Source organism: Protopterus annectens, chromosome 13.part0 (assembly GCF_019279795.1).
Source record: "Protopterus annectens isolate FY-2018-M chromosome 13.part0, PAN1.0, whole genome shotgun sequence".
Taxonomy (NCBI): Eukaryota; Metazoa; Chordata; order Ceratodontiformes; family Protopteridae; genus Protopterus; species Protopterus annectens.
The window spans coordinates 725674703-725684702 of record NC_056747.1 but is presented as its reverse complement, the minus strand read 5'-3'; positions in this window follow the sequence as shown (position 1 = coordinate 725684702).

Below are 10000 nucleotides of genomic sequence, written 5' to 3'. Positions count from 1 at the left end.
AAATTAAACCCACAAATGTGGGTTTATGCAAAGCATGACTTTACAATGGAAGGGAATATCAGGCTAAAACAACATGGCCACCGAGTAGGGGTTGCTAAGTGGGGAAGCGGAGTGTAAGACATATAACTAAGCATTAGTAGGCAATCCTATGTAAATGAGTGGTAGGATAGTGAATCGTACTGTTACATTGGAAATGAGCACATTCTGTGCAGTGTAGGAGTAGGATAAGGGGGAGTAACAGAGTAGGAGATAGGTGACATCACAGGGGGGAATGTATGAAAGGAATGCAGCTCAATGGAGCACAGTGGCATGTGAAAGCTGTCAGTCAGACATCATGGAAAGAGGAGTGTCAACAAGTAGGCATGGGAAAGCCAAGAAATGGAAGGTGTACACTATGGATAACACCAAAGTTTCTTGCAGGGTGTGCATGCGCGCTGGTAGGCACGAGTAAGCTAGAGTGCTCGTGTGTAAGTGTGAGTGCGCGCGTTTAAGGCAGAATACGGATGTAGGAGCCTGTTAAAACACCTGTCAGCTTGTTTGCACTGGTGTGCGCACGTTTTAACCCAAATAAGCAGATTCTAGTCCTTCTAAGCATGTGTGCGCGCATGTTAGCCACTGTGAGCGTGTTTTCGCTGGTATGCGCGTCGTTCTCCCTTGAGGAAACAGAAGGGGAAAAAGGAAGCATGGGAAATAGTAGGAAGCTAGCAGGGATTACTGGCAGAGCTAGCAGGTGAAAACAATCAGAAGAAGGCAATTACACAGGCAGAACAGTAGCCAAGCCCAGCACTTAAAACTCTGCAAACAACAGTGCAGAATGTTTCTCTCAAGAGACACTGCAACAGAGGAGTAAGCTATTAGAAGTGAAAACTGAAAAAGCTTCACTCAGACCAAAAATGCTAGGGGCTGCCATAGCTGTTATAAGGAGACATATGCAACTTGCTGAGGGTGGTGACTATGCAAATGCTGCTGGACAACCCACAGTGAGGAGATGGAGAAGAGTGTACAGACCCAGGGTCACCTACCAGGGGTTACATGAGCTGGAGATAGTGGAGCGCTATAGAGTGGGCAGAGACCTCCTGCAGCAAATTGTTGAGCTGTGCAGGCCACACCTCACACACAGAACCAACAGAGGGGAACCCATCCCAGTGGAAACCAAGGTATGTGTTGGCCTAAGAATACTAGCAACAGGTACCTTCCAGATACCAACTGGTGATATGATGGGGATATCACAGGCATCAGCATCCAGGGTACTGCACCAGTTCCTGGATGCCATGTCAGCACATGTCGGTGATTATGTATATTTCCCCAATTCCCGTGAGGTATTGGCCAGCAATATGTGTCTCTTCCAGCAAATAGCGGAATACCCTGAGGCTCCACCAGATGTGTCCAGACAGACTGCACGCATATATGCATCAAAGTACCAGCTGGTTAGCGGGGTAGGGCCTACATTAACCACAAGGGCTTCCCCTCCATCAACTGCCAGGTCGTGTGTGATGCCCAGGGCATAATAATGAATGTGTCTGCTGGCTGCCCTGGAAGCTACCATGATTCCCATATCTGGCATCTGACGCAGCTGTACCAGACATTATCCAATGGGGACATCCCACATGGTCACTTAGTGGGGGATGCTGGCTATGCACTGGAGCCATGGCTGATGACACCCATCAGAAATGCACACACACCTGAACAAGAACGCCATAATGAGGCACATGCACAAACACGAAATGTAATCGAGCGTGTGTTTGGGCTGCTCAAGTCACGGTTCCGGTGCCTGGACACATCTGGTGGAGCCTTGCAGTACTCACCAAACTACATGTACCCAAATTGTCATGGTATGTGCTATGCTACATAATATGATTCTGCGAAAACAGCTGCAGCAGGACCAGCACAGGGCTGGGCCAAACAGCCCCCCACCATTACCAAGCCAATCACAGGCAGAGCGTGACTCAGAGGAGGAACAACCTGAGCCTGCCCCAGTAGGCAGAAGGAGGCGTGCCCAGTATGCCTTGGCCTTGGCAAAGCGCAACATAGCACATACACTGGCTCAGTAGGAACCCTGGAAATGATACCTCTCTCTGACTCACACATATAGTAAAAGGGATGCCTAAGTTGACACAACCTGCTATCAAACATGTACAGGGAGTGTAGTATGTGCATCCAACATAGACAGCCCTGCAGCGCCACCTGAGGCATGATTGCCATGTGTTAAGCAATGTAACAACATGTAGTATATGCAAACTTGATGACCCTGACTAACATCCTACCCTCACCAAGCATGATGCCACAATATGAAGACAAAATTATCAATTACAATAATTGGCTTAAGTATTGCTGTTAGTCAAAGGGGATCCAATGCGTGCCAGCCTGGGATGACATGCTGAGCAAGACATGATGCTCCACCTGCTAGGGTGGCATGCACCTATCAGTCCTGGCCTTTAGGATACTGGTAAAGGCTGTTGTCACCCCCACTGTGCCTTGAATAGGTAAGGCTCAAAACACAAACCCACCTCCATAGGTATCACAAGGGATAAGAACCTAGATGTAATGCTACCCAATGCCAGAAGTCTAAACTGCAAGATGCATGCAGTCTAAATGCCCCTCAGCATGGAGAATGTTGATATCTGTCCTGTAACAGAAAACTGGGTTAAGGCTCACAAGAGCACCCTAACACTACCAGGTTACACCTCATATTGTGCTTTACAGCCCCAAAACATGGAATAAACTACAAAAGGAGGGTGACTAGCAATAATTGTCAAGGATAACCACACCCCCATGTTGGTACCACAACAAGAAGCAGCATGGACTATCCATGGTCAAGTAACAGTGGCTAAGACTGCCTCCCAGTTTGTAGCCTGCTACAGACTACCCTCCTAATGCCAGGAACTGCAATTGGCCTACGTTGAAACACATGGAAATATCAAGCTCTCCAAACAACATTATATTGGGTGACTGAAAATACTCAAACATAGACTGGGAGCATTATTCCAGCTCCAACACCCTAGGCCAAAAGTTCCTAGAATCCATAAACCAAAATGCTCAGGAACAACGTACCACTCCCACAAGAGGGGTAAGCATACTGGATGTGATAATCAGCAACATGGGTACTCTATGGCCAGATGAGAAGTGTATCCCTCACTGGTAAGATCAGACCATAGAGTAATCACACTGGATATTCACATCCTGACCACAGTCCCTGGCCAGAAAACCACAGTGAAAAACATGTGTAAAGGAAATGTTGCACTTCTCCAAACTGATGTGGAATCCATTAAAGGCCCTGTGCCTGTGGAAAATATGGGCCACACCTCAGAACCCTTTATAAATGCATTCTATGAACACTGTCAGGAATGCATGGATTATGCAATCCCAAATAAAACCAAGGCCCAATACCATACATGCAGGCATCTGGCATGGTGGACCCCAGCCATTACCAAACCATGCAAGAGAATAAGGAAGCTACTACATGATAGAGCAAACCCAAAAAGGGAAGTAATCTCTGATCAGTATTATGGCAATACAATATGGCCACTCATAAAATCCACTAAGGCCAGCTACAACAAGTTGAATCTGTGAATCTTGGGTAATGTTACACCTGCCCCCATGTACACAGACAACCCCCTCCTCCCCCCAAGAAATACAAATATATGTGAGAGATGCAACCATTTATCCAAACTGGAGGCTGAGCTCTCTCAACTCAGTACCGTCAAAACTAGTCAGGAGGAGAAGGTAACCACACACACCACAAACCCAGTCTCACATAGACCTATCACAACTGCAAACCAAAGACATAAATGCACAAAAACATTCCCGGAGGCTCTAATTTATTTATTTATTTATTTTATTTTACATTTGTTGACCGGGCTAGTCCAACTGGATATATTTCCATTTTCAGCAGAGGCCCGGGGAGAAAAGCTCCACATTTAAACAAAAGGAAATACATTTTAAGCACAAAAAACATAAATCATAATACACATTATTACCTATTTCTAAAACAAGAATAGTAAGAGTAAGAGCAGGGCATGAGAAATGAAAGAAAGTTGTCAAAAGCAAGAAGAGGAAGTTGACAATCTAGGGAAAAAGTAACATCCAGATGAACCTACTAGCATGTTTTAATACCAAGAAGAGAGATCAAAGATCAAGGAGAGAGAAGCAGCGAAAAATGAGAGAGCAAAAATAAAGAGAAATACTAGTGTGGAAGAGATTTGTAGCCATAAGGAGGAAAGATGAAGAGGAGGAGTTTAAAGAGGTAGAGATAGAAAGAAAAGAGAGGAAGCAGGATGGGGAGAAAAGTAGGGAGAGAGAGATGGATTAGATGGAGCAAATTACTTTAGTCAGGATTAGAGCAGGGACATATCCAGTGGCTTTTAAGGTAAATTCTGAGTTTTTGTTTAAACAGAACAGTAGATGCAATGGAAGTAAGTTCAGTAGGTAATTGATTCCAGTGTTTTCCAATAGTGTTAGAGAAAAGGGAATCACCTGCTAGGTTATTGGCTTTGGTTAAGGTAACTAGCAGCTTACTTGATGAACGGAGGGAGTTCAGATTAGAGTAGGGGGTTATGAGGTTGGAGAGTATAGGTGTGTTTTGAGGTTGGTAAAATGCTTTTTGGACAAATGTTAGTTGGGACTGAAGCAACATGTTTGATAATTCAAGCCAGTTAAGTTGCTGCAAATTCAAACCACCAAATCAACAGAGGCCTCCAAAGCAGACACCCAAGTAACCACTACCTCCAAACATAGCACATGCAACACATAGTACACAAAGTCGGTGTGCCAAACAGTCACAGCCCGTAAGGACAAACAACATGCCCGATACACTTGCAATAGGTGACTCCATAGTCAGACACACTGATGTCCCGCTCACCAGACTGAACAAGGAAAAGGGTACAGTAAGATGTCTGTAGGCTGCTACAATCCGCCACATAACACAAGCACACAGGTCACTCCAAAGCAAGTACAAATATGACTCAGTCATTGTCCATGCTGGTGTGAATGACCTGAGACGTACCTCCCTGGACTACATGAAAAGAGACATAGAGGAGCTCTCCGATTATGTAGGCCAGGCTGGTATGACTCTGACCCTGAGCAGCATCCTACTCTCACCAAGAATGATGCCACAGTACAAACACAAAATGATCAGCTTTAACAATTGGCTCAATTACTGGTGTCATTCCAAGGCGATCCAATGTCTGTCTGCTTGGGATGTCATGCTTGACAAGCCACGCTGCTTTGCCAGGGATGGCTTGCACCTGTCACCCCTGGGTGTCTGGATATAGGCTAAGGCTCTTGCCACCTCCATAGTGCCTTTTGTAGGCAAGGCTGAAAAGACAAACCCACCTCCCTAGAAAACATAAGTGGAAAAAAACATAAGGGTAATGCTGCTCAATGCCAGAAGTCTAAACCTCAAGATGCATGCTCTCAAGGCCCTCCCCAGTATGGAGAACATTGATGTCTGTGCCGTGACGGAAACCTGCATCAAGGCTCCTGAGAGCACCCCAGCACTACCAGGTTATACCTCATATCATGCTTTTCGGACCCAAAACCTGGACCAAATCACAAAAGGAGGGGGAGTATCCATATTCAGCAAAGATACCCACATGTCCAGGTTACTGACAATGCACAAAGCATCAGAGACCATCCATGTGCAACTAACCATAGGCAAAACTACTGTACAGTTTGTAGCATGCTACAGACCACCCTCTCAAACCCAGGAACCCCACTCAGCCTTCCTAAAGACACTGGAGATTATGAATGTCTCTCCAAATACCAAACAAGGTACTCACAAATTACCACATAGGTGGTAATCCATTACGTATGGAAGAAGTAATCAGGGGCCTAGGGACACAAGTGGACAGTAACCTCTCATGTGACACTCACATTGCCAACGTGGCTAGGAAGACCTTCTATATTGGCCACCTTATCATGAAAGGATTCACATCTACATCAAGAGAGGTCATTGTGCCCCCATACTCTTCTCTTATCAGACCCATAATTGAGTACAATGCCCCATTTGGGATGTACCTTACCCGACACCTGCAGCAGTTAGAAAGACCTCAAAAGTAACTCACCAAGAGGATAAAGGGTCTCAAACATTTGTCATATGCTGCCTGGTGGACGACACCCCAGCTGTATGCAGTCACATACTGCATATTCAGAGGCGATGTATGCCCGATGTACAAGGCCTTGTCCAATACAGAATTAATAGACATGCTCCACCTCAGAAAATCCAAATCCATCAGAGCCGCGAGAGCGAGAGATGTCAACCTCAACACATAAATAAATAGAATGTGCTGGAGGGACGGATTCATAACCCAGAGGCTTCTTACACTCTGGAACAGAATCCCACTCCATGTTAGGCAGAGCCCCTCACTGACTCTCTTCAACAGGAATCTTGCCAAGTGGATGGGAGATCGTAGATTTACACTGGGGGTCTTCACTGTGTCACGTCTAGACAGAGGCACAGTAAAGTAAACCCTAAATGGGCATAATATTCACATAGCAAGGGGTGGCAAAAGCCACACACACTCTGGCTAGGCTTATAAATGCCCTAGGGCAGATAGCCTAGTATGAACCTATGAAGATACAAATTGTACAGGACACTAAGGATAATCACAAGGCTTTCTTAACTGATGGTAGGAACCTTGTTGGGAATTCACAGATATGCTCTGAATTACCAAATATTACAAACAATACACCAAACCCACACACATTGCCAACATCCAACCTGACAGGTTCAGTGCAAACCCTCCCCCTCAAATGCCAAATATCTATCCCAGCAGAGTGCTGGCCCCCTGACATTGCAGATGCTGAGGTAACAGCTAGCATCTTCAAAGCAAAACACACAGCATCAATGGTACGAGATGGTGTCCTGGGCTGTGTCCAACATGAACTCCAAGAAGAATGGAACGCCAAATAACACTACTGCTCAGTTTCAGCCTTACCACAGGATATGTACCCAAAGAGCAGTGTACAGCAACAGTGGTCTCTCTCCACAAAGGTGGTGCCTGAATGGATACTGCAAACTATCACCCCAGAATCCTGACAAGCCTGGTCTGCAAAGCTATGGAAAGGATCATCATGGACCTCAGAAATAAAGATATTGGGGAGCTACAGACACTGGACCCTACCCAGCGTGGCCTTCTTAAGGGCAGATCCTGCCCCTTAAACATTTTTGACTCATTTGAAACCGTCATCAAGGCCATTGATGAAGGGAATGTGGTCCACACAGCCTATCTGGACCTTGCAAAAGCCTTCCATACGATACCCCACGTGTTCATTATAGATAAGCTCACCAGCTTAAATATAAACCCTTATGTCAGTAGATGGGTTGCAAACCAGCCCAAGGACAGAACTGACATGGTCAGAAATGCTGCAGCCATGTCAGACTACAAACCAGCTACAACTGGCATCCCACAAGGCTCGGTCCTGGGACCTCCCTTGTTTGGTATATATTTCCCATAGGTACAGGCTAACAAGGAAGGACTGTGTCTGAACAAGTTTGCAGAGGGCTACAAACTGGCCGCCATATCTGACCCTCCAGCTGACACAAGCATCCTACAAAAGGGCCACATAGAAACAGACAACTGGTGCCAGAGCCATGTCATCAAGCTAATTGCAGAAAAGTGTATAGTCATCCCTTGTGGATAAACAGTAAGTGCCCACCAATTACCACATAGGTGTTAACCCATTAAGTACTTTAGAAGTAATAAGAGACCTGGGGACACAATTTGATAGATATCTTGCATTTGACAACCATGTGGCTGTAGTGGTTACAGAAACATACCATATACCCACCTAATCATGAAGATAGTCAGATCTAGATCAGGGGAGGTCATCGTGCCTCTTCAGTCATCCTTCATCAGCCTCACAATTGAGTACAATGGATCCTGGGGGATGTACCTCAGCAGACACCTCCAGCAACTGGAAAGACCCCAAAAGTACCTCACCAGGAGGATCAAAGAGCTCGAACAGATGCCATGTGTTGCCTGAGTAAACAAACTGCAGCTCCACACAGTGCCATACTGCCTGCCCAGAGGCAAGCTGTGCCTGATGTATAAAGCCATGTCCAAGCTGGAATCAATGCACATGCTGCACCACCTTGTACAATCTGAATGGCAGTGAGCTATGCACATGAGAGACCTGAACCCCAGCACTGACATACATAGGACATGCTGTACTGATTGATCCATAACCCAGAAGCTCCCTCCACTCTTGAGTAAACTCCCAGTACAGGTTAGCCAGAGAGTCTCTCATTGACTCTCCTCAAGAGGAATCTTGATGAGTGGATGGGAGATGGTAGGTTTACCCTGGGTATCACTGTTATGTCATGGGTAGACAGAGGCACAGTATACTAGCCTTGAAATATGTCATGTCAAACTCCAGTTACAATGTGTGTTGAAGGACAAACACACTCACTGACTAGCAGTAGGAAATGGCCTAGGGCACATTGCTAGTGTTTGTCAATGTCCACCCAAGTTGCGGAATACACTACCAATGTTGGACAAGCCTGGTTTAAGTAGTCCATATCTGAACAAAATGCAGCATGGTCATATGTGCACAACTGGCCCTTAATCAGTCTGGTGTGCTCACTATGAATATTTACAGCAGTGATAGGACTGAAACCCAGGATACTGTCCACCACAGTGAAAGTACTGAACCAGTACACTATACAGTATTACAGTGTTTGGTCAGTATGAAAGGATGTTGACAACTGTATGCAAACTATCCCATGGAAACCCTGCAGGCACAGTATAATCCCTGTTGGGTTCAGACACAAAGCAGTTGGGCAGTAAGTACACAACATGACTCCCAACACACAAATATAAATGTGAAATATTGTTGAAGTTCACACACAACCACAAATGTGGTGGACTGCAGATTTCAACATATGGAAAGCTCACACTGGGCATGCTCACACACTTTGATAAATGAGGCATATGTCAGGCAACAAGCCATGGAAAGCCTGAACTGGGCATGCTCACACACTTAGGCCATGTCTCAGTTTAGCAGTTGGCCACACATATCTGGTATTTGTATGTGTTAATCCAGGAACCAACCACAATACAGCAATCTGCCCAGTGTACACAGTTAAATGACTACAGAGACATAAGTTAAATAGTGGATCCCTCTCGTATTCAGACATCTTCCACAGATACACAAGTTGTTCATAGAAACAGGGAAAGCTATGGCAATAAAGACCTGCAAACAGTTTATCAGCAACAAATATTGTGGATCTGAAAATTAAACATATGGGCGTAGAGGTCAATACTAGGCTGTTTGCCCTAGGGAATACAAGCTTAGCCAGAGTGTGCTTGGTGTCTGCCTCCCCAGTACAGTAGGCTACTGTGCCTCTGTAAAGTAGGTCACAGAAGGCACCGTTTAAGGCTAGTGTGCTGTGCCTCCAAGCAGGGACACAGTGGAGATCCCAGGGGTTGAATTTGCAATGTCACATCCACGTGGCTGGTGTTTGCTGGAAGAGGGTTGGCGAGGACTTATAACAGTAATTGGGCATCAATTACAGACTGAGGGGAGCCTTATCTGCAGTGTCTGGATAATTTCACTGTCAACACTTTGACGTGATGAGTTTGAGGGATTGAAGTGTCGTGCCAATACTGTTCAGAGACATCCTCCCTCTGTGGGATATTGCTCTGTAATGTATTAGCTCCCTCCTTCTGTTGTACAGCTTATATATGGCTGGTGTACACCAGACAGGTCTCCTGCTGTGGAGGAGTCATGGGTTTATTTGGGATAGCATGATCAATGCAAACCTTCCAGATGCTCATAGAATGCAATTGTCAAGGATTATGCAGAGTGGCCTGTATAATCCCCCAGCATGGGTCCTTTGAAGTCTTCCACCCCAGACTTCACAAGTGCAAAGTCTGCTTTTGATAAATACTTTGTTTGCAGTGACTTCCTTGCCTGGGGGTGGGGATAGGATATGGATGTCCAGGGAAAGTTGGGTATGGTCAGATATTAGCAATGGTGGTCTACCTCTGGTGTGACGCCC